Below are 27,391 nucleotides of genomic sequence, written 5' to 3'. Positions count from 1 at the left end.
AGGTCTTTTTTGCCCATAGTGGCTCCACCAATTTACACCAGAAATATAGGCATTTTGCCTGATATGGGGTTGAGTGATGGAGGCTTTGAAGTTGCTTTTAGTCTAAAGGGGTGAAATTTACTAAATTAACCACAGTTCCTAGTCAAGCTGTCCCCTGTGAGTTGTAAGTGCTCAGACAGGCCCCAGAGTTCCAATATAGTTACTTCCTACAGCTTAGGCTAGCACAATTATTTTTTTGGTAGAGAGACAAACAAAATTTGTGCTTCCTATTCTACCCTGCTTTCACCCATAAGCATTGCATTTTAATGCAATTGAAAACTCAATAATTTTCAATAATTTTATGAAAATGCTTTTTGGATTAAATATTTAAATGGGTACTACTTACACAAAATAATTTTAAAGTAACTTCATTATGAATACAAAAATTATTATGATGATTTGTAACTTAAAATTACATTTAATTCTCTATTTTAACTAAAGGTAAGGAGAAAAGGGTGTCCTTGGCAGTTTAAAAGCAACATCACTCAGTTATAATCTAGAATGGTATCAATAAATAATTGTAATTTATAGGAACATCATAGAGTGAACTGCATAAATCTTTTACTGTATTATTATAGTTTTTAACTGTTTAAATAGAAGAATCACTATTTAGGAGTATTTCAGGAATCTAAGCTGTCAGTTCCGGGCTCAAACAGGGCCTGGTCCACGTCCATTAATTAAAAGGAAATAGAGTCCCAAGGCATTCTGTAAATCAAAGATATATTTTTGAATATCTATTCCCTTATTCTCCATCATGGTAGCTGCAATTTGTGTGTATGCCTCAGATTAAAAAAACAATAAGCACAACAAAACAAGGTTATATTACATGGAAGCCTTAAAATGTAGATACAAAGCCGACTGAAAATTTGACAGTAGTGAATGATTGTTTTAGCTTATTATTTAAAGAAAATTTTGCAATATGTTTTCCTGTTAGTAATGCCAGGTTTAAAACAAGACAGCAATCAAATATCCTGTTTTAACGGTTAGTACCTTTTTTTTACAGTTCAGTTAAATTGACACTAACATTGCCAATAAAATTTCTGACATTTTTAAGCATGCTTTTAAGGAGATCTTCATGGAATTTAAAATAGCTGTCCCTGAAAAAATAAGATTATCTGACCTTCTGAGGAATCTGGGCAAGGGCTGATGCAATCACATTAGACTTTTCTTCTGTGAGGTTTTTGATCATTGACCCCAGAGTAAACACTACAACTGCAAATTTTTTTTTTTTAAACATCTTTATTGGAGTATAATTGCTTTACAATGGTGTGTTAGTTTCTGCTTTATAACAAAGTGAATCAGTTACACATATACATATGTCCCCATATCTCTTCCCTTTTGCATCTGCCTCCCTCCCACCTTCCCTATCCCACACATCTAGGTGGTCACAGAGCACCGAGCTGATCTCCCTGTGCTATGCGGCTGCTTCCCACTAGCTATCTATTTTACGTTTGGTAGTATATATATGTTCACGCTACTCTCTCACTTTGTCCCAGTTTACCCTTCCCCCTCCCCATATCCTCAAGTCCATTCTCTAGTAGGTCAGTGTCTTTATTCCCATCTTGCCCCTCGTTCTTCATGACCTTTTTTTTTTTTGATTCCGTATGTATGTGTTAGCATACGGTATTTGTTTTTCTCTTTCTGACTTACTTCACTCTGTATGACAGAATCTAGATCCATCCACCTCACTACAAATAACTCAATTTCGTTTCTTTCTATGGCTGAATAATATTCCATTGTATATATGTGCCACATCTTCTTTATCCATTCATCTGTTGATGGACACTTAGGTTGCTTCCATGTCCTGGCTATTGTAAATAGAGCTGCAATGAACATTTTGGTACATTACTCTTTTTGAATTATGGTTTTCTCAGTGTATATGCCCAGGAGTGGGATTGCTGGATCGTATGGTAGTTCTATTTTTAGTTTTTTAAGGAAGCTCCATACTGTTCTCCATAGTGGCTGTATCAATTTACATTCCCACCAACAGTGCAAGAGGGTTCCCTTTTCTCCACACCCTCTCCAGCATTTATTTTTTGTAGATTTTTTGATGATGGCCATTCTGACCGGTGTGAGATGATATCTCATTGTAGTTTTGATTTGCATTTCTCTAATGATTAGTGATGTTGAGCATTCTTTCATGTGCTTCTTGGCCATCTGTATGTCTTTTTTGGAGAAATGTCTATTTAAGTCTTCTGCCCATTTTTGGATTGGGTTGTTTGTTTTTTTGATATTGAGCTGCATGTGCTGCTTGTAAATTTCAGAGATTAATTCTTTGTCAGTTGCTTCATTTGCAAATATTTTCTCCCATTCTGAGGGTTGTCTTTTCATATTGTTAATGGTTTATTTGCTGTGCAAAAGCTTTGACGTTTCATTAGGTCCTGTTTGTTTATTTTTGTTTTTATTTCCACTTCTCTAGGTGGTGGGTCAAAAAGGAACTTGCTGTGATTTATGTCATAGAGTGTTCTGTCTATGTTTTCCTCTAAGAGTTTGATAGTGTCTGGCCTTACATTTAGGTCTTTAATCCATTTTGAGTTTATTTTTGTGCATTGTGTTAGGGAGTGTTCTAATTTCATTCTTTTACATATAGCTGTCCAGTTTTCCCAGCACCACTTATTGAAGAGGCTGTCTTTTCTCCCCTGTATATTCTTGCCTCCTTTATCAAAGATAAGGTGACCGTATGTGTGTGGGTTTATCTCTGGGCTTTCTATCCTGTTCCATTGATCTATATTTCTGTTTTTGTGCCAGTACTATATTGTCTTGATTACTGTAGCTTTGTAGTATAATCTGAAGCCAGGTAGCCTGATTCCTCCAGCTCCGTTTTTCTTTCTCAAGATTGCTTTGGCTGTTCAGAGTCTTTTGTGTTTTCAAACAAATTGTGAAATTTTTTGTTCTAGTTCTCTGAAAAATGCCAGTGGTAGCTTGATAGGGATTGCATTAAATCTGTAGATTGTTTTGGGTAGTAGAGTCATTTTCACAATGTTGATTCTTCCAATCCAAGAACATGGTATGTCTCTCCATCTATTTGTATCATCTTTAATTTCTTTCATCAGTGTCTTATAATTTTCAGCATACAGGTCTTTTGTCTCCTTAGGTAGGTTTATTCCTAGATATTTTATTCTTTTTGTTGCAATAGTAAATGGAAGTGTTTTCTTAATTTCACTTTCAGATTTTTCATCAGTGTATAGGAATGCCAGAGATTTCTGTGCATTAATTTTGTATCCTGCTACTTTACCAAATTCATTGATTAGCTCTAGTAGTTTTCTGGTAGCATCTTTAGGATTCTCTATGTATAGTATCATGTCATCTGCAAACAGTGACAGCTTTACTTCTTTTCCAATTTGGAGTCCTTTTATTTCTTTTTCTTCTCTGGTTGCTGTGGCTAAAACTTCCAAAACTATGCACAACTCCATTTTTTCCAGAGCTTTGCACAAACTCTTCTAACTCCTGTGAGGGAAACAGTCTTTGTTATATGAAAGTTGATAGTATCAAGAATAAGTCATACACTTTTCTCAAGGTGTCAGAATTATTAGAACATTTCTGTTTTTCATATGTTAACCATTTCAGTATACAAAATATGACCTGAAATCACTGGTTATTAGACAAATTAAAAATGACTTAAATTGGATGTTCCCTTCAGCATGATAGAGCGGTGTGTGTGTGTGTGTGTGTGTGTTTACAAATTATTGACTACATGTTATCTCCTGCCATGTGCAGAGCTCTTTACATGTATCCTTTAACATAGATATATGAGAATTCTAAGAGATATGTATACATTTGCAAATGAGAAAGCTGTCTCAGTAAGGGTGAGTAAATTGTCCAAGTCTACACAGCAGTAGCTGGCAGAGCCAAATTTCTAAGTTAAGCTTGTTGATTGTAAAGCCAATGACTATATTCAGTACTCTCTATTGCCTTCCAAAACCCTCTCCACAATGTTCCAAATGAAGAACATTTGATTCCTGCTTTAAGTTAAATAGTTCTGGTGCTTCACTTTATATTTAGTTTTGGATGCTAATAAGATTATCATTCATTTTTCTGCTGAATCGCAATCAGTATAATGACATAAGTTTGGTATATTTACTTTATCCTGTTTTCTAAATTTCAGTTTTCTTTTACTTTGGTTACATTTTCTCTTTGTATAAGCTTCCATAACCACATTTAGAAATGAGGTAGCCACATAAATTCCTGACTAGATAAGACATGCAGAAAGAACTATAATGAATACTCTGAGGCTGACAGTAATATAATAGAAATATATGACTTTCCATTAAAAATAAAAATATCATATTTAATCATGCTGAAGTAAAAATGATCCTTTCATCCTATGTTTAACTACTAACAAAACTAAAACTAAGTCAACTAAATAAGAGAAGGAAAAAAATGTATGAGTCTTGAAAGGGAAAGACAGGGAAGAGATTTATATTAAGGAATTGACTCACATGATTATGGAGTTTGGAAAGTTTAATCTGCAGAATAGGCCATGAGTCTGGAGACTCAGAGAAGAGCCATTGCTCTAGTTCAAGTCTGAAATCTGTCTACTGGCAGAATTCTTTTTTGCTTGGGAGCATTCAGTCTTTTGTTCTATTCAGGTCTTCAACTAATTGGGTGAGGCTCACCCACATAATAGAGAGCAATTTGTTTACTCAAGGTCCACATATTTAAATGTTAATGTCATCCAAAAATACCCTCACAGAAACTTCTAGAATGATGTTTGGCTAAATAGCTGGGTGCCTGGCCCAGGCAAGTTGACACATAAAATTAAACATCACACTATATTTTACATGGATTGACTTAATATGTAAAGCTATCAATCTCTTTAAATTTCTTTTCATTTATGGCATTTTTCTTGATAAATTGGCACATTTTAAAATTTATATAAAAATTACATTTTCATCAATAATGAATGAACTTTGAAAAAGCAAAGGAAGACTACTTCATCAGATAATAATGCAGAATACAAAATGAAGGCTACTGAATTGCTAACAGACTAAGTGAACCATAGAATAATGTAGTTAGGACAGAAAGAGAGGCATAAGTAGGTGATAGTCCCGTTTATGCTAAAAATGGTATCACAATTCACTGGGACAATCAGTGAGAAAAATTCATACTGTGTGGATTGTTTATCAGGTAGTGGTATAACAATACATTCATTATTCAGACAAAACAGGGAGGTGAATGTTTACCTCCTAGCATGTATTAATAGAAAAATCTGAATGCATTAAATATATCATGTTAAACTATAATATTATACATTTAAAAATAAAATATAAGAGAATGTCTCTTTAACCTCAGAAAAGATACAAATATTTTAAATGAGACTTTGAAAAGTACAAATCATAAGGTATTAAAGGATGGATTTGATTACATCAAATTTGGCAGTTTACGTTTAGAAAAGGAAATTAGAGGTAATATTAACAAATATATGAAGCCATAGGAGAAGATATTTGCAATGGCTAGATCAAGGATTAATACCTAAATATTCTGTGCTATGGAAAGAATTTGTATTTCTTGCAAAAATGTTAGAATATCCAAAATAATGTACTAAGTATATGATTTTCAAAGAAGGAAAATAAGAATAATAAGTTTCTGAAAAGATGTTCAGCTTTGCTATTACAGAGAATACAAATAAAATTCAGCAATGTAATATCACTTTACCTCTTTGAAACTGACAAATAGAATAGTATCAAGGTGTAGATAAAATGTGGAAGATGTGACCACCTATGCACTCCTGATGAAACAACACATTTGTAGAGATATTCAGTGAAATTAAATGTACAACACAATTAAATATGCCAATAACCCATGATACTATAATTTAATCCCACTATTGGATATAGATCTCAAATATATGCCTAGCTTTGCAAATTTTCCTCCTAATATTCTCCGTTGTAGGATGGAGATGGGGACACCTAATTATCCTTTGTGAGGAATAAATAAAATGTGATAAATACATAAACCAAAACTCTGCAACTCTCACAATGAATTAAATGGATTTACAAATAGAAACTTGGATATATTTGAAAAAAATCATAGAGTAATAAGAAAAAGTGAATTATAGTATAAAACAATTTATGTAATTATAAAACTCAAATCAATACTATATATAGTTTGAAGATCCACAGTATCTGTGTAAATTGAAGTGAGATGATAAATATTAAATGCATTTGACTGGGTGCCTACTGGTTGTGGGGTAATGAAAAAAAAGAAGATAAAGAAAAAAATGTAAGAAAATAAATCAAAAGAGATGTCAGCTATGGGCTGATTATCATATGGAATGAATTGCGAGAATGATTAATACATTCTGAGGCTCTGAAATTAAAAAAAGAAAACCCCAAATTCCATAATTCCACAAACTTACATTTTGGCATTCAAAATCAAATTGACATCTTTTTCTTGTTGTAATGGAATCTGAATACATGTATCATATTGAAAATTCTATAATAGATCATGTGACAAATAGTGCTACTGACACAAACATTATTGAGTAATAATCTATTTTGAAGTGATAATTTTAAGGTTTAGATTGTGATTCAATGTCAGTTTGAGATAAGTAGTTCTTGTCCTGTGTGGATAAATATTATTGTTGGAATTAGGCTGGTGATAAAAGCATATGAGATTGTTGTTTTACATAGGATGGATATATATTACTTTTGTAAATACTTGAGTTTATAATTGTAAATGTTATTATAATTGGAATTGTTAATATGAATAGTGTGACTAGTGTGAAGGAGGTAAATAAGTTTATTACTTTTATTTGGAGGGAAATTTTTCACTCCTCTCTCCAACCTTTTCCTACATCTTCCTTACAGGGAAAAGATGAAAGTCTGAGTCTTACTGCAGATCCCTAGTTGGGTCACATTCCTTAGAGGATTGTTGTGCTGAGTGTTATAAGAACACATATACATGATTAACTGTGACTCTCCCTCTACTTCTTCAGTAGATGGGGCTAAAAATTTAAGAAGAAAAGACCCTGTTCCAAAGATGGGTCTTCAATACTGCTTTTTCCTTTTAATGTTTACATTGATCTGATTAATTTGACATAGCTGCCTGACGTTGATAAGATTTTGGCTCAAGGGTAGAAGCAGCTGTGTACACTTTGAGTTTAACCAAATGATCCAGGCTAATTTACCAGAGAGCTCTGCATAAGGATTAAGGCACAAATGTAGTTAACAAAGGGCTCGCACTTATATATCATCTGTCACTGTACATACTCTAACTCAGAAACAGAACACAAATGTGGTTATTGTTTGTGGAAATGTTCAAGCTTTACATTTTCTCCCATCATATTCCTTTCTATTAGAGCCTCAAACCTCACGATTACTTTACTTGTCACTCTCTTTATGTGTTAATTTGCACATTCACATCGACTCGTATTTGTATGTAAACGTAGATACAGTGTACTTTAGTATCTGCTTTTTTTTTAAAAAGATTTATTTATTTAATTTTATTTTTGGCTGCATTAGGTCTTAGTGGCAGCACGTGGGATCTTCACTGAGGCATGCAGGATCTTTCCTTGCAGTGCGCGTGCTCTTCGTTGGGGCATGCGGACTTCTCTGTAGTCATGGTGTGCGGGTTTTCTTTCTCTAGTTGTGGCACGTGGGCTCCAGAGTGCGTGGGCTCTGTAGTTTGCGGCACGGCAGGCTCTCTAGTTGAGGCGCGCAGGTCAGTAGTTGTGGTGCGCAGGTTTAGTTGCCCTGCGGCATGTGGGATCTTAGTTCCCTGACCAGGATTAAACCCGCGTCCCCTGCACCATTAAGGCGGATTCTTTACCACTGAACCACGAGGGAGGTCCCTAGTATCTGCTTTTTATAGTTAGGGATACCATTGAAAATCTTCTGGAAATATTCTAATACCAAAATTAATCATGTGAATTATTCAAACAATTAAATGTTATGAAAATACTTGCTATATTAAAGAACCCCCTTACAGCTGTCATAAACTTAGGAATCATTTTTTTTCATGAGTGTGAGAGCATGTCATTATTGAACTGCAGAGATGTTATTGTGCTTTTGTAGTGTCCCCAGGGCCCTAGTGTTCTCTGATGGGTGGAGACAGGGGAAATAAGATCCATTGGAAATACTTCAAAGCTCTTACACTTTCTGGACATCCTTAAAGTTCATACAAAAGAAATCAGTTAGATCCTTGGTGACATATAGCTGGTAAAATAAATAAATGCACAAATTCACACAAACACACATTATATATACATGTATGTGTGTTACTCGGTCAATAATAAGGCAATAGGAGAATTCTGAATATTTTTGAATTATTAAATATAGCAAATATACTTATAAGTAAGTCTCACACTATCCCAACAGGGCATAGACCTTTTATCAAAAATTATGAAATAAAATAAAAAAGGCTCAGAATATTTAAGTGATTACTTTCTGAGCAGAAACAATGGCTTAGAACAAAGTAGAATGGATATCCAATATCATTTAACTTGTCAAAATATTAATGTACATATTCATATAACAGGATAAAGTAAAAATTTCTGTTACATGATTTAAAAATTCCCCGAAATTCTCAACCTCTTCAATGAGTATTCCGTATATTTCCTGACCTTACCTGAAACTCAGGTCTTGCCCTATAATCCTTTAAGTATGCTCAATCATTCTACCCTACCTACATCAAACAGGGTCCAGACAGAGTCTTAATATGTGTCCTGCTTTCTTTTGACTGACATTTCCAACTGTTTCATTTTCTCTGCTTTTAAAAAATATCCTTATCTTTATGTCTTTACTCTGTACTGTCAACTACTCATGTTCTCTAATGCCAACTGTCAGGCTGACAGGTGCAACACCTGTTCACACAAGCCTTAGACATTTGGATTATAGTCTCCTGTTCCACCCCAATTTCTGCTTTTTAACTCTGGGTGATGTAATGTTTACAATAAACAGCCAATACAAAGTCATGTCTTCTTATTCCTTGACATCCCTAATTTAAAACCACTTCTTATGGAAAAGGCAAAACTATGGAGGAAGTAAAAATAGTTATTTCTAAAGATTTAGGGGCAGGGAAGGATGAAGAAGTGGAGCACAGAGTATTTTTAGGAGAGTGGAGAGTCTGTATGAGAGTATAAGGGTAGATAACATGTCATTATACGTTTATCAAAAGATGGAATGTACAACACACAGAGTAAACTTTACTGTAAACCATGGACATTTGTTGATATTCATGTGGATGTTGGTTCATAAAGTGTAACAAATGTGCTGCAGGAATGTGGAATATTGATGGTGAGGGAAGCTGTGTATGGGAGGGGGCTAGAAATAGGTGGGGACCCTCTGTATTTTGTGCTCAGCTTTGCTGTGAATATAAATGCCTCTAAAAATAGTCAATTAGTTTAAAAATAAACCCCACAAGTACTGCATAGACCTGTCCTCTGAGATTGAAACAATGTATTTTATAGCTGCTTGCTAGACACTGCATTGTATCTTATTCAGCATACCCATATATGAAACGATCATTTTCCCTCACAACTGCTCCCATTTACTTCCCCTTTGTAAATGACAATATTCACTACTAAATTGCCCATACCAAAAAAAATAATAATTAAGTAAAGGACTGACATATACAAAGAAACAAAAGCCAAGGATTAATTCTGGCACTCTCTCTTTTAATCTCCAGATTCTCCTATCAGAAAATCCTATTGACTTTCTTTGTAAATACTTCCTAAATCTCTCCATTTATATTCAATATTGCTATCATAGTGAAGTTTGGATCTTTATAATGACTTTCAGGAACTATTGCAACTGTATCTCAGCCCATTTCCCTGCTTTAAATCTTGCTCCATTCCAAACAATTCAATAGTCAAAATTTATGAAAGGGGACACTATATCACATTACTGCTTACAAATTATATGTTGATCCTCATCGACCTTAAATTTGAAGTGAAGAATACTTAGCATTGTCCCTTTGTTTTTTCCATAACCTATCCTCCGATCATGTCTCCAGTCTAATTTCTCTCCTCTTTTCAAATCAAACAGGTCATCATTACTGAATTTCTGCCAGAATTTTACTGGGCCATCTCATTTCTATTAGATCTTTTATCAAAGTATTATAATTTCCCCACTATTGTCCATGTCTTAGACAAGATTATGCTAAATAACATGCAATTCCAAAATCTCAGTGGCTTAAAACAACAGCTTATTTCTTTCCCATGCCATATGTCCATCTAGTGAACTGTAACTGTTACATATATTCTTTAACTAGGACTCAGGTTGACAGAGTAGCCACTCTGGAGCACACCCCATTGACATTACAGAAAAGAGAACTCTGGAGTAAGTGCACCTGACAGTTAAGTGTTGGACCTGGAAGTGATACATGACACTTCAGCTCATACTCATTGCCTGGAGAGTATTGAACAATTTGCACCAAACTCAGGGGCTAGGGATTTTATTGTTGTCAAATATCTGGCATATTTGATGAACATCATTAATGATTACCATGCTAATGTTATTAATAATATTGTATTATAATACTCCAAGTGGATAATTCCCATTAATTCCTATGTCCAAGTTTTCAGATTGAAGATCAAATACTAAAAATAATAAACTAGAAATCATTCCAAGAGGTAAACACTCAAAGAGGCAATAACAAGTACATTTAATTACCTTTAGCAGGGGCTTTGCAGGCTTGCAGTGCAGTCCTCCAACAAATTCAAAATTAGGTAGTAAGGGTGAAGAAATTCAAAATCTCGGTCAGTTCGAATCAATCACATTTCAGCTTTCCCCATAATCTCACATAATGTGGTAGGTTTTCCTGAATAAAAATAAAGAATGATAGAGGGAAAACAAACTGATATATGAGATGGGAAATGTTTTACCATCAAATTTTCTAAGAAAAATCTTTAAAGAACCAGTATTGGTCCCATGTAACTATTGCCTTTTCCCTGCAAGAGTACACAATAGTGAGATTATGAAGAATCAGACACAGATTTAAGTATGGAACAAAGTCAAAAGCCTGCTGCTTTCTCTGTCAACAGACTCTTTCAGCTTGAGCTAAGTCTGAGCCCTGCTCCATGCTCAGAATCAGCATGTGCTCTGAGCAATGAGCAAGGAATTCAGCCAGTGATCCCAGCCTACTATGGTAGAGTCTCCTCCTCTTCTGGAATTCCAATTTATCTCATCCTCATTGCTCCAAAAGAATTTGATATCTTTAAAAATCAGCTTTTGTAATTGATCCATCTTTTTTTTTTTTCTGGTGATTGGGAGTTTGCCACCACAACTAACTATATCCTATCAGGACTGAAATCTTTTAATAAATATTTAAAAGTGATTATCTCCTTTGCTATCCATAATTATAGTTCCTGTTTCACAAGATCTTGTCCTCTTTGGTGAAGATATAGCACTTCATAATAATCTGGTGATGTATTAGTTGTTATTTTGACATATTTAGCTGACAAACACTACAAAAGGGGTACCTTTCAAATGAAGTGGTGACCAAGTGAATATTAACAGAATAAGAAATAAAATTAGTGACTCTGATTAAATTATTTTTCTTAATTTTGAACCAGAGCCTCCTTTCTGAATTCTATTCAATTACTGTGGTGTAAGGGACCTTACCCAGCATTTTGGTGTCCTTTCGAAATATGTACTCTATATCACTAATAGGAGGAAACCATTGCTATCTGGTTTCTCACCACATGGCTTTTTGAATAATCTCCTTGATGTTCTAAGTGTGTTAAAGTTTGATTAGAAAATGTAAGCGATTTTGAACTGCCAGGAAGATCTATCTGCATGAGATCACAAGAAAATCTCATTAATTTAGGTTTTGATTCTGGTAATGCCAAAGGTATTCAAAATCCAGTTTCATACTCAGTGTGTATCCCATTTCACTGCCTTATTGGTGTCAGCCATGAGTATAATATTATTCTCTTTGTGAAATGTTTCACTCTCATACCCTTTCATAAAAGTTTCGTTGAGATATATTTTAAATACAATCAATTCTTCCTTTTAAATAAATGACAGTATAGTTTTTGGTATATTTATAATGTTGTGAAACAATCACCACTATTAAATTTTAGAAAATCATTAATCCCCAAAGAAATCCTGTATCCATTTAGAACAGATACTCGATAAAAGGAAAAGGGAAGCAGTTATAAAACAAGAGATCACAACTATAAAGGAAAATTTTAATTTTTCAGGAATAAACTAATTTTTTAGTAATGATGAATTATTAGAGATATTTCTGTCAAAAACAGTAAAAAAGAAAACAATTTTAAAATTCACATGAAACTGAAAAAGACCCCAAATAACCAAAGAAATCCTGAGAAAAAAGACCAATCTGCAGGCATTACACTTTCTGATTTCAAGCAAGATTATAAAGCAATAGTAATCAAAACAATTTGGTACAGGCATAAAAACAGACACATGGACCAATGGAACAGAATCAAGAGCCCAGAAATAAACCCATGCATATTTGATCAACTAATATTTCACAAAGGAACCAAAACAACTCAATGGAAAATGACAGTTTTAAATAATTCTTGCTGAAAAAAATGGATATTCATGTGCAAAGGAATGAAACTAGACTCCAATCTTACTCCACAAAAATTAGCTGGAAATAGATTAAAGACGTCAATGTAAGACCTGAAACCAAAAAATTTCTAGAAGAAAACATGAGAGAAAATTTTCTTGACAGAGGTCTTGACAATGATTTTTAAAATATGACACAAAAGCATAGAAAAAAAATTAAAAATAAATAAGTGGGACTACTTCAAACTAAAATGACTATGCACAGCAAAAGAAATGATCAACAAAATGAGAATACGACCTATGAAATAAGAGACATTATTCTCAAACCATATATTGGATACAGGGTTGCCATCCAAAATCTCTAAGGAGTTCATACAATTCAGTACAAAAAAAATAATAATTCAATTAAAAATTGAGCAAAGGACCTGAATAGACATTTTTGCAAAGAAGCTATTCAAATAGGTAGCAAATATATAAAAATGTGCTCACCATTGCTAATCATCAGGGAAATGCAAATTAAAACCACGGTGAGATATCACCTCACACCTATTAGCATGGCTATCATGAAAAGACAAGAGATAACAAATGCTGGGGATGATCTGGAGAAAGGGGAGCCTTTGTGCACTGTTGGTGGGAATGTAATTTGTGTAAAACTATGGAAAACAGTTTGGAGGTTCCTCAAAAAATTAAAAATAAAACTACTATGGCACTCCATGTTCACTGCAAGTTTGGAGCATTATACAGTAGCCAAAATATGGAAGCAATCTGCATGTTTTTCAATGGGTGAATGGATAAAGAAAATATGATTATATATACCATGGAATATTATTAAGTCATGAGAAAAAAGGACAACCTGTCATTTGCCTCGACAGATGGAACTTGAGGACTTCATGGTAAGTGAATTAGGTCAGAGAGAGAAAGACAAATCCTATTTGATATCACTTAAATGTGGAATCTAAAAAGAAAACAAAACAAAAAAGAAAATGAACTCATAGAACCAGAGAACAGACTGGTGGTTGCCAGATGCCGGGGCTGGAAGATGGGCACAATAGGTAGGTGAAGGTGGTGAAAGGGTACGAAATTGCAGTTATAAAATAAGTCAGTCCTGTGGCTGTGATGTACAGCATGGTGACTATAGTTAATAATACTGTATTGTATATGTGAAATGTGCTAAGAGAGTAGATCTTAAAATTTCTCATCTCAAAATAAAAAAAACTACATTCAGTGATGAGTGTTAACAAGTTCTTGTGGTGTTCAATATGTACAAATATAAAACCATTATGTTGTATACCTGTGATAAAAGGAAATGATTTTAAGGCAGGACAAGAAAAATTTAACATAAAATTTTCTCTTCCATTTGAGCCACTACCCCCCCCCTTTAGTGTATCTGTATTCTACATTAACTAGGTCCCCTTAGAAGACACAAGAGTGCCTACTCAACCACCACCACCACCACAACAAAAAAACCAATTTCCTCCTGGTGCCAGCAAGGTAGCTCCTTAGGAGATAAAATTCCTTCCTTAATCCCTTAAGGGATCACAGTGACCCACTACTCGCCTTCTTGACCTATGTAAACTGTCAGTATATTACTTTGATGTATAACACTTTGTCTCAAAAACTTGTACAACTGTGCTTTGACTTCTAAAGGGGAGAACATTCCTCAGAGCTTTATGAAAAACTGTCTCCTGGATTATAATCCTCACGTTGGCTCGAATACAATTTTCCAGTTTTTTGTAGACTGACTATTGATTAATTTTTGTAGATCCCTGAAATGAATGCAATGTTACATGTTAATTATATCTCAAAAAATCTAAATAATGTAAGTAGGGTAGGGCTTCCTCAAAGATAAATAATGTCTTATGCAAAAATCATCCATGACACAATTAAATGAATGCTTTTCAAATAAAAAAAATCAAAAGGAAAAACAAAGGGGGTAAACAGACTTGCTTAAACAGAGAAAAACTTTGTGCTCAGAGTAAAAGCTCACTAGTTGACCTCTAATGCAATTTAAAATAGAACAACAGCAACAAGAAAATAATAGGTTAAAAGTTTAAAAACATGGTCCTTTAGGGAAAAATCTTCCTTTTTTCTCCTTTGGAAAACAAGAGCAGATGAAATGAAGCTATATTTATTTATTTATTTTCTAGTTTCATGCTCACCACATGCCAAGCTCTGCAACCAACTAACCAAGCCCTGATAGAATGCAAACAGAAAATCTGAGAAACAGTACGTTAATCAGAAAGAAAACAGACTGTGTACCAGAAGTAAACAAGGGAGTAGTCCAAGGTTATGGAAATTAAGCACAGTGTCAGATTTGGGTTTTCCAGTTACTTCAAAAAAACCTAGGGGCATCAGTCAGGATTTATGCATAGGTATATAGAATATTCCTTCTTTGATATATTGTCAGTACTCAATCATATAAAACAAAACAAAAAAGAGAAAAAAAAAGAAAAAAAGAGAAAAAAAGAGAAAAGAAAAAAAAATTATTATTTTTTCATTCAATATAGTTAAGCAAGAGGAGATTGGGTTCTCTCTTAAAAACACTTTTTTGTAAGTTTTCATACAGTCAGATAAATATTTGCATTTTACATATGAAATAAGAATCATTACATGCACATTTCTCTTACCTAAAACCTTGCTGTAATACTTATCCCATTCCAGAAATATATCATATGAATATAACATTTCATTCATTGCATAGAAAAACCAATTCTTCAGCCTCTGTATAAAAGTCACGTTGTCTGTCAGTACTGATGTGATGCCAGGAACATATGAAGAAGGTATAAGATGCTCAGCACACAATCTCTCAATGACATTCCCATAAGAAAACCAAAAATAATATATAAATGGGATATTGAGGAGTTCAGCCACTGATTCCCCACAAAAGCTTAAAGGGTCATCAATACAGATATCAAACTTAGCTGCCTGTAGCCTGTTGAGTAACTCCTTGTTTGTGAGAGCACTGTCATGTACTCATTTGTCTGATGTTAATAAACTGCTGATCATTTTTGTTAGTTTTTCTTGCAAGTCCCACCATGAAACTTTCAGCACTTCAAAAGAAATTGTATAGAGACCAGTATCAAATTCTTCCATGAAACCTTCTTTAGTTACTGGAAGTTGGAGGATTTCCACATTGAAGGGAATCTTGGTATGATCAAGCAGAAGGCTTTGTGAAGGTACCAGGATGGTTATCTCATGTGTGTGAAGGAGGAGTTCTTCCAGAATAACTTTTAAATTAATCCAGTGACTAAAATCCTCAGGCCATACAAGTACTTTCCCAGTCCTTCCAGAGTCAAAGAGACATAGATGCAGCCTGAAAAGGACACAGAAGCCTTTCACAGTCTTCATGATTAACTCTTGCTCAAACTAAATCTTATCCATTTTATTTTATTTTATAGTAGGCTGGGTTGAACTTTGAATTGTGTACTTGTAAATCAACCATATGTCACTTAAAAAATAAATTAATTAATTTAAAAGAAAATGATTAAAATGCAATGCAACTGCTGTGATGGAAAAAAAAAGTCGATGAAGTCAATAATATATTAAGGAAAAAAAAAAAAACAAGTGAGAATTTCCAAACTTCTTTTGGATGATATCAAAATAAAGAGGCTTAAAGTTAAAGACAAATCCATAATAAATTCTTGGTAATGTTAAAAAAATCCATCATCATGTGATGCATACTCAATTAAAACTAGATTTTTTGGAATTTTTCTCTGGTTTTCTTTGAATGTCCGTTTGAAAAGAGTGGTCTCTCTAGTATTTCTCTTACTGATAATTATGCTAGGTATTCTACATAGGAAAGAGACAAACACTTCCTGCCAGAAAAATAAAATATGTCGAGTTTAAGAGCTGTTAAGGCAAGGAGAATTTAATATAAATATTCTGATGCTAAATAAAGTTCCAGTTTGGCTATATCACAGCTATCTTTAAGAAAAATATCTTTTTACTATTACTGTGGATATGAGTCAAGTTCTGCTTCTAGGTGAGATTAATGTTATGTTGTGAAGAGATAACTTAGAATGGAGAAGGTAGATCATGAATAAGAAATCTTGATTATCTTACGCTTCCTTCTAGTGTATCCACTTCTCTTTTCTTTGCTTTCTTGTTCTAAGATTCTTCTTATAGTGTAAAATTCCCTTTTTTGTTTTTGGCTTGGATCTTCACAACTGGAAGCCACTACTCCATGTAGAAATGGAAACAATTATATTTAGGATCATAACTTCATCTATAGTCCTTTTGCTTAAAATGTTGATTTTCCTCAAGTTATTAATCAATAGGAATATAGGATGATAATAACATTATCATAAGAATAATTGACTAATAATAAAAATATAATTGCATAATTATTCAATTTCCTACTATAACTTTAAATTCTACCTCCAAATGATAAGCCAATCTATTTTCATTTGCAGTCTTCACTATCATCAATCTAACCCTATTCAGTTTCATATCTAATCTGGACTTACTGAAGTACCCTTCCAATATCACTTCTTCAACTTCTGCACACCTGCAACTTACTCTCCATAGAGAAACTTTTCTGATTTTCAAAAAAATTCTATTTCAGAAAATATCATACTTGAGCAAAATGGTTTAATAACTTTCTCTTATATGTACATTAAAATCTATACTCTTTGAAATGGCCCACAAGACCCTAGTTTTCTAATCTTATGTTGTTTCACTTTCCCCCTTCATTGATATCAGCTTCCTTTAAACTTTCCATGATAAGAATTTCTTTCCTGTAGTGACAGCATCAAGATTGTAAAAGGAGATCTCTACTGTTATCCACACAGAATATTGATATTGGCAGTCATCCAGGGATGAATGTAAGTTTCTGGGAGTCCGGTGGAGAAGTTTTATCCCACCATTGGAGCAAATCATTCCAAGAACAGATTCATTGAAGAGGGTAAGAAAACAATTTCACTTTGCCTGTGTCATTCCTTCCACAGGGCATTATGGACCAGTTCCAGGAAAGTTCCTTGTAAGAACTTCTTCTTTAGGAGAACTGTAATTTTTCCTACAGTGGAAAGTGAAATCTTATGAGTACTTGGTTTCCCCAGCAATAAGGGATGTCCACTTCTTTCTCACCTTTCCCAGATTACTGAGGTGATCTGCAAAGCTAAGGAGATAGGAGAGGCTGGGATCATCACCAGGCCTTAGAACTTATCAAAGCAAGGCTAGTAACCACTCTGTGGTTCTTCCTTCTAAACAATTTCTGGACTCCATTAGGAAGCCTGCCCACCATCTTCTTGGGACAACTCATCAGAAGACTGCTCTGTGGGGCCACAGACTCCCCCAGTGCTTTGTGCTCCTTTACTAAACTCTGCTTCTCCTTCTCCCTGACCCACAGAGCTGTCTCCAGCTGTACACTGCCATGGAGAATAAGAGTAAGCAAGTGCAGAAACCATATCTGTAGGACTGGGATAAGACTCACAAACTTGAACATTTCAGGACTCTACACTAGGGAAAACAAATTGGAGACCCTCAACACACAGCTTCCATTGTGGAATCAAAAGAAGGCATACAACCTGAAGAAATCCCCCTAAAGAGGGAAAAAGCAATGTGGAACAGACATATCCATAAGAAAGGTCTGAGAAAGTCTCAGATTTTCTAGTCAGACTGAGAGGTGAAAGCATTTCTGTCCCAAAGCCAGTCAGTAACGATTGTGTGAGGTAACTGATGCTTTATGTGCAAACACCAACACAAGCCTTTAAGGAACATAAAAAATTAAGGAAACATGACATCACCAAAGGAACACAATAACTTTCCAGCAACAAATTACAAAGAAATACAGATCTGTGAATTCCCTGAGAAGAATTTTAAATAATTTTTAAAGGAAGCTAAGAGAGCTGTGAGAGAACACAGACAATAAAATACAGCTCAGTGAAATCAAGAATACAATACATGAACAAAATGAAACATTCAACAAAGACAGAAATCATAAAAAGAAACAAAAATGAAACAGGAAAAATTATAGACCATATTTTTCTAAAAATAACACAACAATGAAAAGAAACAAACAACATACCCCAGAAATCCTGGAGCTAAAGAATGCAATGAATGGAATGAAAAATGAATACAGAGCCTCAAGAGCAGACTCAGTGAAGCAGAAAAAAGAATCTGTGAGCTCAAAGACAAGTCATTGGAAATTATCTAGTCAGAAGACAAAAAGGAAAAAAGACTAAAAAAGAGTGCTGGAGGCTTATGTGAAGAACGGGACACCTTAAAGTTAAACAATACTTGCATTATTGGATTCTCAGCAGGAGAAGAGAGGGAACAAGGTGCAGGAAGCTTAATTTAAGAAATAATAGCTAAAACTTCTCAAGCTGGGGGAGGAATATGGACTTCCAGGTACATGAAACTCAGAGGTTCCCACACAGAATCACCAAAGAGAAGACTTAACCAAGACATATGATAATCAAATTCTCAATAGTTAAGAACAAAGAGCAAAGGGAGAAAAATACCAAACCAGCAAGAGAGAAAAAAACAACTCACTTCATACAAGGGAACTCCCCATAGAGATATTATTAAATTTCTCAGCAGAAACTTTGCAGACCAGGACAGATTTGGTTGGTATATTAAAAGTTCCAAAAGAAAAAAACCTATGATCCTGAAATATTTTATGTGAAAATGATGTCCTTCAGAAATAAAGGAATGATACTTTCCCATACAAACAAAAGCTGAAGTGGTAGAAAACTCAGACCAATATCTCTGATGAATATAGATGTCAATTTTTTTCAACAAGACATTAGCAAACCAAATTCAACAGCACAAAAAAGGGACCATACACTGTGATCAAATAAGATTTATCTCTGGGATTCAAGGATGGGTCAACATACATAAATCAGTATTATGATACACAATATTGACAGAATGAAAAATAAAACTCATATGAGCATATTATAGACACAAAAATTTTGAAAAAAATATAACATCTTTTCATGATAAAAATGCTTAACAAGTTAGGAATAAAAAGAACATGACTCAACATGATAAAGGCAATCTATGCAAACCCACAGCTAACATCATACATAACAGTGAAAGTGACAGCTTTTCCTCTGGGATTTCATCAGGAATAACACATGTGCTCTATTCAATACTGTACTAGAAGTCCTGGCTAGAGCAATCAGTCAAGACAAGGAAATAAAAGGCACCCAAATTGGAAAGAAAGAAGTAAAATTGCATTTCTTTGCAGATGATATTATCTTTTATATAGGAAATTATAAAGACTACCAAAAAGTTTTTAGAAGTGACCAGTGAATTCAGTGTATTTGCAGAGTACAAGTCAATGTACAGAAATGGGTTGTATTTCTATACACTAACAACAGAACATCTCAAAAAAGAACAAAGAAAACAACTCCATCCAAAATAGCTCAAAAAGAATAAATGTTTAGGAGTAAATTTACCTAGGATGTGAAAGTTCTGTACACCAAAAATTATAAGACTTATTTGAAATAAACAGAAGAAGACACAGAAAGTTGGAATGATTCCCATATTCATGGATTTGTAGAATTAATATTGTTAAAATATCCATACTATCCAAAGCCTTCTGTATTCAACGCAATTGATGTAAAAATTCCAAGGCATCTTCACAAAAATAAGAAACACAATCCTAATATTTATATGGAGCCACAATATAATTGCCAAAGTAATCCTGAGAAAGAAGGACAAAGCTAGAAGGCTCACACTTCCTGACTTCAAATTATGTTACAAAGCTATAGTAATCAAAACAGTATGACACTGGCATAAAGTATGCATGTAGACCAATGGAACAGAATTGAGAGTTTAAAACAAAAAAAGCTTTGACTATAAGGTTAACTCATATTTTATATGGGATCCAATAACACTAAATGGGGAAATGATAGTTTCTTTTATAAATGGGGATAGAAAACTGGATAACCACATGCCAAATAATTAAACTGGACCCCTATCCTACATCACTCACAAAATTTAACATGCAATTGATAGAGACTTAAACATAACAAAAACTGAAAGCATTCACAGAAGAATAGATAGGAGAAATGCTCTTTGACTTTGGTCTTGGCATTGATTTTTTTTGATTGACACCAGAAGCACAGCAACCACAGCAAAAATAAACAAGTGGGACTATATCAAACTAATAAGTTCTACACAGGAAGAATAAAAATAAACAAAATAAAAGGCAACCTACAGAATGGGAGAAAATATTTGCAAATCATATATCTGATAAGGCATTAATATCCAAACTACATAAAGAACTCTATACTTAATAGTTTAAAAAATCTGTTTTAAAATGGGTAGACACATTGAATAATTTTCCCAAAGAATACATATTATAAATCACCAAGAGGTATGTGAAGATGTGCTCAACATTTCTAACCATCACAGAAATGCAAACCAAAGCCACAATGATCTATCACCTCACATCTGTTAGAATAGCTATTATCAAGTACAAGACACAAGAAGTATTTGTGACCATATGGACAAAAGAGAACTCTAGTGTACTATTTGGGGGAATGTAAATTAGTACAGCTACTATGGAAAACAGTATGGAGGTTTTGTGAGAAAAAAAAAATAGAGCTACACATATTTAGCAATTCCCCTTCTGGGTACATATCCAATGGAAATGGAAACAGGATCTTACAGTGATATCTGCACTCATGTTCATTTTAGCATTAATAACTACAGCCAAGATATAGAAATAATCTAAGTGTCCATCAATAGATGAATGGGCAAACTGATGTGATATATGTATACAATAGAAGATTAGTTAGCTATGAGAAAGAAGGAAATCTTTCCATCTGCCACAGCATAGATGGACATTGTGGGCATAATGCTAAGTGAAATAAGTTTGACAGAGAAAGACATACTGTATGATATCACTTATATGTGGAATCTAAAGAAGCCAAACTTATAGAAACAGAGAATAGAATTGTGGTTTCTTGAAGGTAGGGGTTAAAGTGAAGGGAGAGATGATGGTAAAAGTGCACAAACATACAATTATAAGATGAATGAGTTCTGGGGACCTAATGTACTGCATGGTGATTATTGTTAATAATACTGTATTACACTTGAAAGTTGCTAAGTGAAAACATTTTCAATGTTTTCACCACAAAAAAAGCAAAGAAGCAAAGAATGGTAATTATGTGGTGTCTCAAAGATGTTATTTAATGCTAAGGCAGTAATTATTTCTAATATAAAAGCATTTCAAGTCACCTCAAATTTATACTATGTTGTATGTTGATTATATCTCAATAACTGTTTGGATATCATTAAAAATTTCTTGTATTAATGATTCTGCTGAATTATATTTGTAATGAACCACAAAAGGGATAAATAACTTTGACCCACAGCCAATGAATTCATCCATTATCAGTATTACTCTCTCAATGTTATTAGATGTTTCCTGGCTTGGATGTTAACCATTTGTACTTTAGTAGGAAAAAACTAAAAGTGTTTATTTTGTTCTCTTAGTCTTAGGAAGTCTGGAAAAATAAGAGAGTGGGCTTTCTCTTGGATTTGAGTTCAGTGAGTCACTAAATTTTTACATTACAAAAATTCCATTCTTGTTGCAAAGCTTCTTCCGGTTCTGCTTCAATTTGTTTATTCAAAGATTTTTCCAAGTCATTTAAATTTCTTAGTAATTAAGTCAGTTAAGGTATTGACTCCATTTTTGTCCATGATGGTATAACTGGAACCAGACTAACCCTCTGCCACAAACAACTAGAGAACTGGACAAATTATATGTAACAACTATTTTCAGGTATTGAACAGGCATCACAGAAACTTGACAACTAAGAGAAGGGAAGCTAGTGAGGTGAACCCTAAGATCACTATAGCTTTCTGACTATAGCCACTTTTGAGATTACATTGCCAAAAATAGAATCAATAGCAGAAACTGGGGGTATCAATGAGTGAAGAAAAAGAAATGAGAACTTGAGGAGAATTGACATCTGGGAAAGGAACTGCCATAAATTGGAAATTCAAAATGCTCTACACTGTTTTCTACTGAAAAACTAAGGTACTCAGTTTGTGTTGATGCTGAAGTCAATTTTCACCCGTGGCCTTAAAATATCTTGATTTTTTTACCACTTTTATACCTCTCAGTCTTAGGAACCAATAAAATTGCTAAAATTCTGGGTCAATGAAATGTGACCTTTTTGCAGAGTCCATGTAGATAATAAGATAAAATCATTTCCAGTATTATCTAACTATTTCTGTCAGGGTAAATAGCCAGTGTGAAAGGGATCCAATTTAGGAAATTAGCCTCAGTGCCCAGTTGGTTTACTCTAGCAATGATGCCCTATCAGGAACTCAATGTTTAATTCTCTTCCAAGCAGATATGATCCTTTTGACACTCAGGGAGTAGTTACATGAGCCTCAGTAAATAGGATCCCATACACTGGGGCCCATGCATAGCTTTACTCTCTGTCACCATAGTCACTTTGTTAATTTGTTCTAGGAGCCAGAACTGGGGTGGATGATGATAAAAGCGGTCTGATGTGACCCGGCTGGGTAATTTTGCCTACTTAATTGCTTAATGCCAATTCTATGATGGTTGGTCTCTGGTGAGAAATAACATGATGTCCCATGGTTGAGTGTTCCATATTTAACAGGGTCCCATAACATGTCAGGAGTTGTTTTTCCAAAAACACATAATTCTTCAGTCCAGATGACTTTATATTGCTGTGTTGTGATTCTTCTATTAAGCTTGGCAGAGATTCCATACAGTGTCTTCTCTCACTGCTGATGTATTTAATGCTATAAGGTTTACCTAATATTGCAGACTATTACAGGCTGGACCTATTGCAGAATTCTTTCCTGCTCTGGGTCCATTCATAACTGATAGTCTTTTGAGTTATCTGGCCTACGAGTCAAGAATGGAAAAATATGCTTCCCCTAATTCCTGAAAAGGCCTACAATATCTATTATTTTTCTTTGCAGAAAAAAGGCAAAATGCAAAATCTATCCTCTTTTGGAAATGATAACCTTAAATATCCCTGATCACTGGATCTCAATTAATTTTACTGATGTGGAAGATCACACTTGAATATTCACAGGGTTTTTCTCCCACTTTCTAAAGCTCATGTGTCTTACACAGTTGCCCAACATACTAACCACTTTTTGCTCATCTTTCTGATTTGCATAGTGTTGTCAACATAGCTGGTTAGTACAATTTTCTGAAGGATATCCAGATAATTCATATCTCATTGGCCTATATTATGAGGGAAGAGAAGAAAGTTTATTTTATATAGTCTTCAGGCAAAATTGTATATACATGTATACTATTGTATTTTCCAAGTGAATGAGAACTGTATCTGATCTCCTTTCAGATAGGGATGGCAGAGAACACAGTTACTAGAACAATGACCTCATCCCATGTACCTGAAGATGTATGCTTTAGCAGAGATATCACATCAGACACAGAGTGTGAGAGTAGAATGAATTCTTGTATGAGTTTGCAGGATCCACTACCATTTTCCAGGATCTTTTGGTTTTGAGGGGCCCAGATAGGATGGAGCTCATCATCCTGCATTCTTTAACTCTTTAATATCTTTAATTTTCACCATACACAGAAGTGTGATCCTGTCTTCTGTTTGTGTTTTTGGGGTCAAGTGGTGGTGAGAGTAAGTTGTTTCAAGTCTTTAATGGGTTGACTAGTGGACACCCCAAAGTATGTCCAAGTTGTAACTCCCAGGATCTATAAAATTGACCTTATATGGAGAAAGCAGTCTTTGAAATATACAGGCATACCTCATTTTATTGTTCTTTGCTTTATTGTGTTTCACAAATATCAGCTTTTTAACAATTGAATGTTTGTGGCAACCATGAGTCAATCAAGTCAATCAATGCCATATTTTCAACAGCATTTGCTCACTACATACCTCTGTGTCACATCTGGGTAATTCCTGTAATATTTCAAACTTTTTCATTATTATTATATTTGTTGTGGTGATCTGTGATCAGTGATCTTTGATATTACTATTGTAATTTTAGGGGGTGCCACAGAACCTCACCCATACAAAATGATGAACTTAATCAGTAAATACATGTGTTCTAACTGCTCCATCAACTGGCTATTCACCTGTCACTCTCCTGCTCTTCAGATCTCCCTATTCCCTTAGACACAACAGTATTGAAATTAGGCCATTAAAAACCCTGCAATGGTCTCTGTGTTTTCAACTGAAAGAGTTGAATATCTCTCCTTTAAATCAAAGGTAAAAATAATAAAGCTTAAGGAGAAAGGCATATTGAAAGCTAAGACAGACCAAAATCTAGGCTTCTTGCACCAAAGATTTTTTTTTTTTGCAAAGGAAATGTTCTTGAAGGAAATTAAAAATGCTACTCCAGTGAACACACAAACGATAAAGTGAAACAGCCTTATTGCTGAAATGGAGAAAGATTTCATGGTCTAGTTAGAAGGTTAAACCAGCCACAACATTCCCTTAAACCAAAGCCTAAACCAGAGCAAGGTCCTAACTCTTCAATTCTAAGAAGGCTGCAAGAGGTGAGGAAGCTGCCTAAGAAAAATTGGAACTAGCAGAGTTTGGATCATAAGGTTTAAGGAAAGAAGCCCTCTTCAAAACATAAAAGTGCAAGGTAAAGCAACAAGTGCTGATGTAGAAGCTGTAGTAAGTTATCCAGAAGATCTAGCTAAGATAATTCATGAAGGTGGCTACAGGCAGCAGATTTTCAATGTAGATGAAACAGCCTTATATTGAAAGAAAATGCCATTTAGGACATACATAGCTAATGAGGAGAAATCAATATCTGGCTTCAAATTTTCAGGGAACAGGCTGACTCTCTTGTTATGGGCCAAGCAGCTGGTGATTTGAAGTTGAAACCAAAGTTCATTTGCCATTTTGAAAATTCTAGGCCCTTAAGAATTATGATAAATCTACTCTGCCTGTGCTCTATAAATTGAACAACAAGGCCTCGATGACAGCATATCTCTTTACAACGTATATTTACAGCTAAATATTTTCAGCCCACCTCTGAGACCTACTGTCAGAGAAAAGAACCTTTCAAAATATTACTGCTCACTGACAAGGCACCTGATCATCCAAGAGCTCTCATGGAGATGTACAATGAGACTAATATTGTTTTCATACCTTCTAACACAATGTCCATCATGCATCGCATGGATCAAGGACTAACTAAAACTTTCAAGTCTTATTATTTAAGAAATACATTTTGTTAGGCTATAGCTGTCATGGATAGTGATTTCTCTGATGGATCTGGTCAAAGTGAATTGAAAACCTTCTGAAAAAAACTCATCATTTTAGATACCATTAAGAACATTTGTGATTTATGGGAAAAGGTCAAAATATCAACATTAACAGAAGTTTCAAAGAAATTGATTCCAGCTCTAATGGATGATTTTTAAGGAGTTCAAGACTTCAGTGGAGGAAGGAACTGCACGTGTGAAAATAGCAAGAGGACTCAGAAGTGGAGCCTAGGCAAAAAATATACAAATCAATTTTTACTGCAAATAAAGGAACTGTTACAGTGGAGGATTACTGGACTGAATATCAATATTATGACATAGTATGAGTATGTTTCATGTTTGGTAATTGCAATCATTGTTGCTTTTGTTGTGGTCATCCATTTACAGTGCTTGGTGTCAGTCTATCTTTTGTAAAAATAAAATACAGTGTATGTGTGTGTGTGTGTGTGTGTGTGTGTGTGTGTGTGTGTGTGTGAAAATAAATAAATAAATAAAAAGTAATAGAACCTAAGATTTAGAAATAAATAATAAATAAATAAAATAATTTATTTTAATGTTTAAAAAAAAAAAAGAAGTGGAGCCTAGGGATTTCCCTGGTGGTCCAGTGGTAAAGAATCCGCCTTCCAATGCAGGGGACATGGGTTCAATTCCTGGTCAGGGAACGAAGATCCCACATGGCACGGGGCAATTAAGTCTGCGCGCCACAACTACTGAGCTTGTGCACCTCAATGAGAGAACCTGTGTGCCGTAAACTACAGAGCCCATGCACTCTGGAGCCCACACCACAACTAGAGAAAAGAAAACCCACCCTCCATAACTAGAGAGAAGCCCACGTGCTACCACTAAGACCCGAAGCAGCCAAAAAAAAAGAAGTGGAGACTTAAGATGTGACTGAATTGCTGCAATCTCATGATAGAACTAATGGGTGAGGAGTTGCTTCTTATGGATTAGTAAAGAAAGTGACTTCTTGAGATGGAAAGTAGTGCTGGTGCAGATGCTATGAAGATTGTTGAAATGAAAACAAATGATTTAGAATATTGCATAAACTTAGTTGATAAAGGGGCAGCAAGGTTTGAGAGGATTGACTCCAATTTCAAATGAAGTTCTATTGAGCACAAAATGTTTTCAAATAGCATTGTATGTTACAGAGAAACAAAAGAAAGAGTCGATGTGCCACAGCCACCCTTGTCTTAAGCAACCACCAGCCTGATTCATTAACAGTCATCAAAAAGGTAAGACCTCCACCAGCAAAAAGATTATGACACATTGAAGGTTCAGATGATGATTAACATTGATTAGCAATAAAATCTTTTTTAATTAAGGAAGGTACATTTTTTTACACACTTAATAGATTACATTACAATGCAGACATAACTTTTACATCTACTGAGAAACAAATAAATTTGTGACTCACTTCACTGTGACCTTTGCTTTGCTGTGGTGGTCTGGAATCCAACCTGCTATACCTCTGATGTATGCCTGTAATTAAGTTAAAGATATCGAGATAAGTTCATACTGGATTTAGGATGGGCTCTAAATCCAATGACAGATATTCTTATGGCAAGAAGGATGGAAAGGGTTTATAGACACACAAAGGAAAAGGTGATGTGAAGAGAGAGACAGCAATTGGAGAGAAACCACAGCCAAGGAACAACATGCATTGTCAGAAGCC

At 34.5% G+C, this 27,391-nt stretch overlaps 1 pseudogene; it reads right to left on the bottom strand.

Moving 5' to 3' along the window:
- LOC101275073 (UDP-glucuronosyltransferase 2C1-like) overlaps nucleotides 1-16,808 on the bottom strand; it is a 37,654-nt pseudogene extending 20,846 nt beyond the window's left edge.
- Nucleotides 16,809-27,391: the final 10,583 nt, after the last annotated feature.

The sequence above is a fragment of the Orcinus orca genome, chromosome 4 (genome assembly GCF_937001465.1).
Source record: "Orcinus orca chromosome 4, mOrcOrc1.1, whole genome shotgun sequence".
Taxonomy (NCBI): domain Eukaryota; kingdom Metazoa; phylum Chordata; class Mammalia; order Artiodactyla; family Delphinidae; genus Orcinus; species Orcinus orca.
This window is presented reverse-complemented; position numbering and strand designations above follow the sequence as displayed.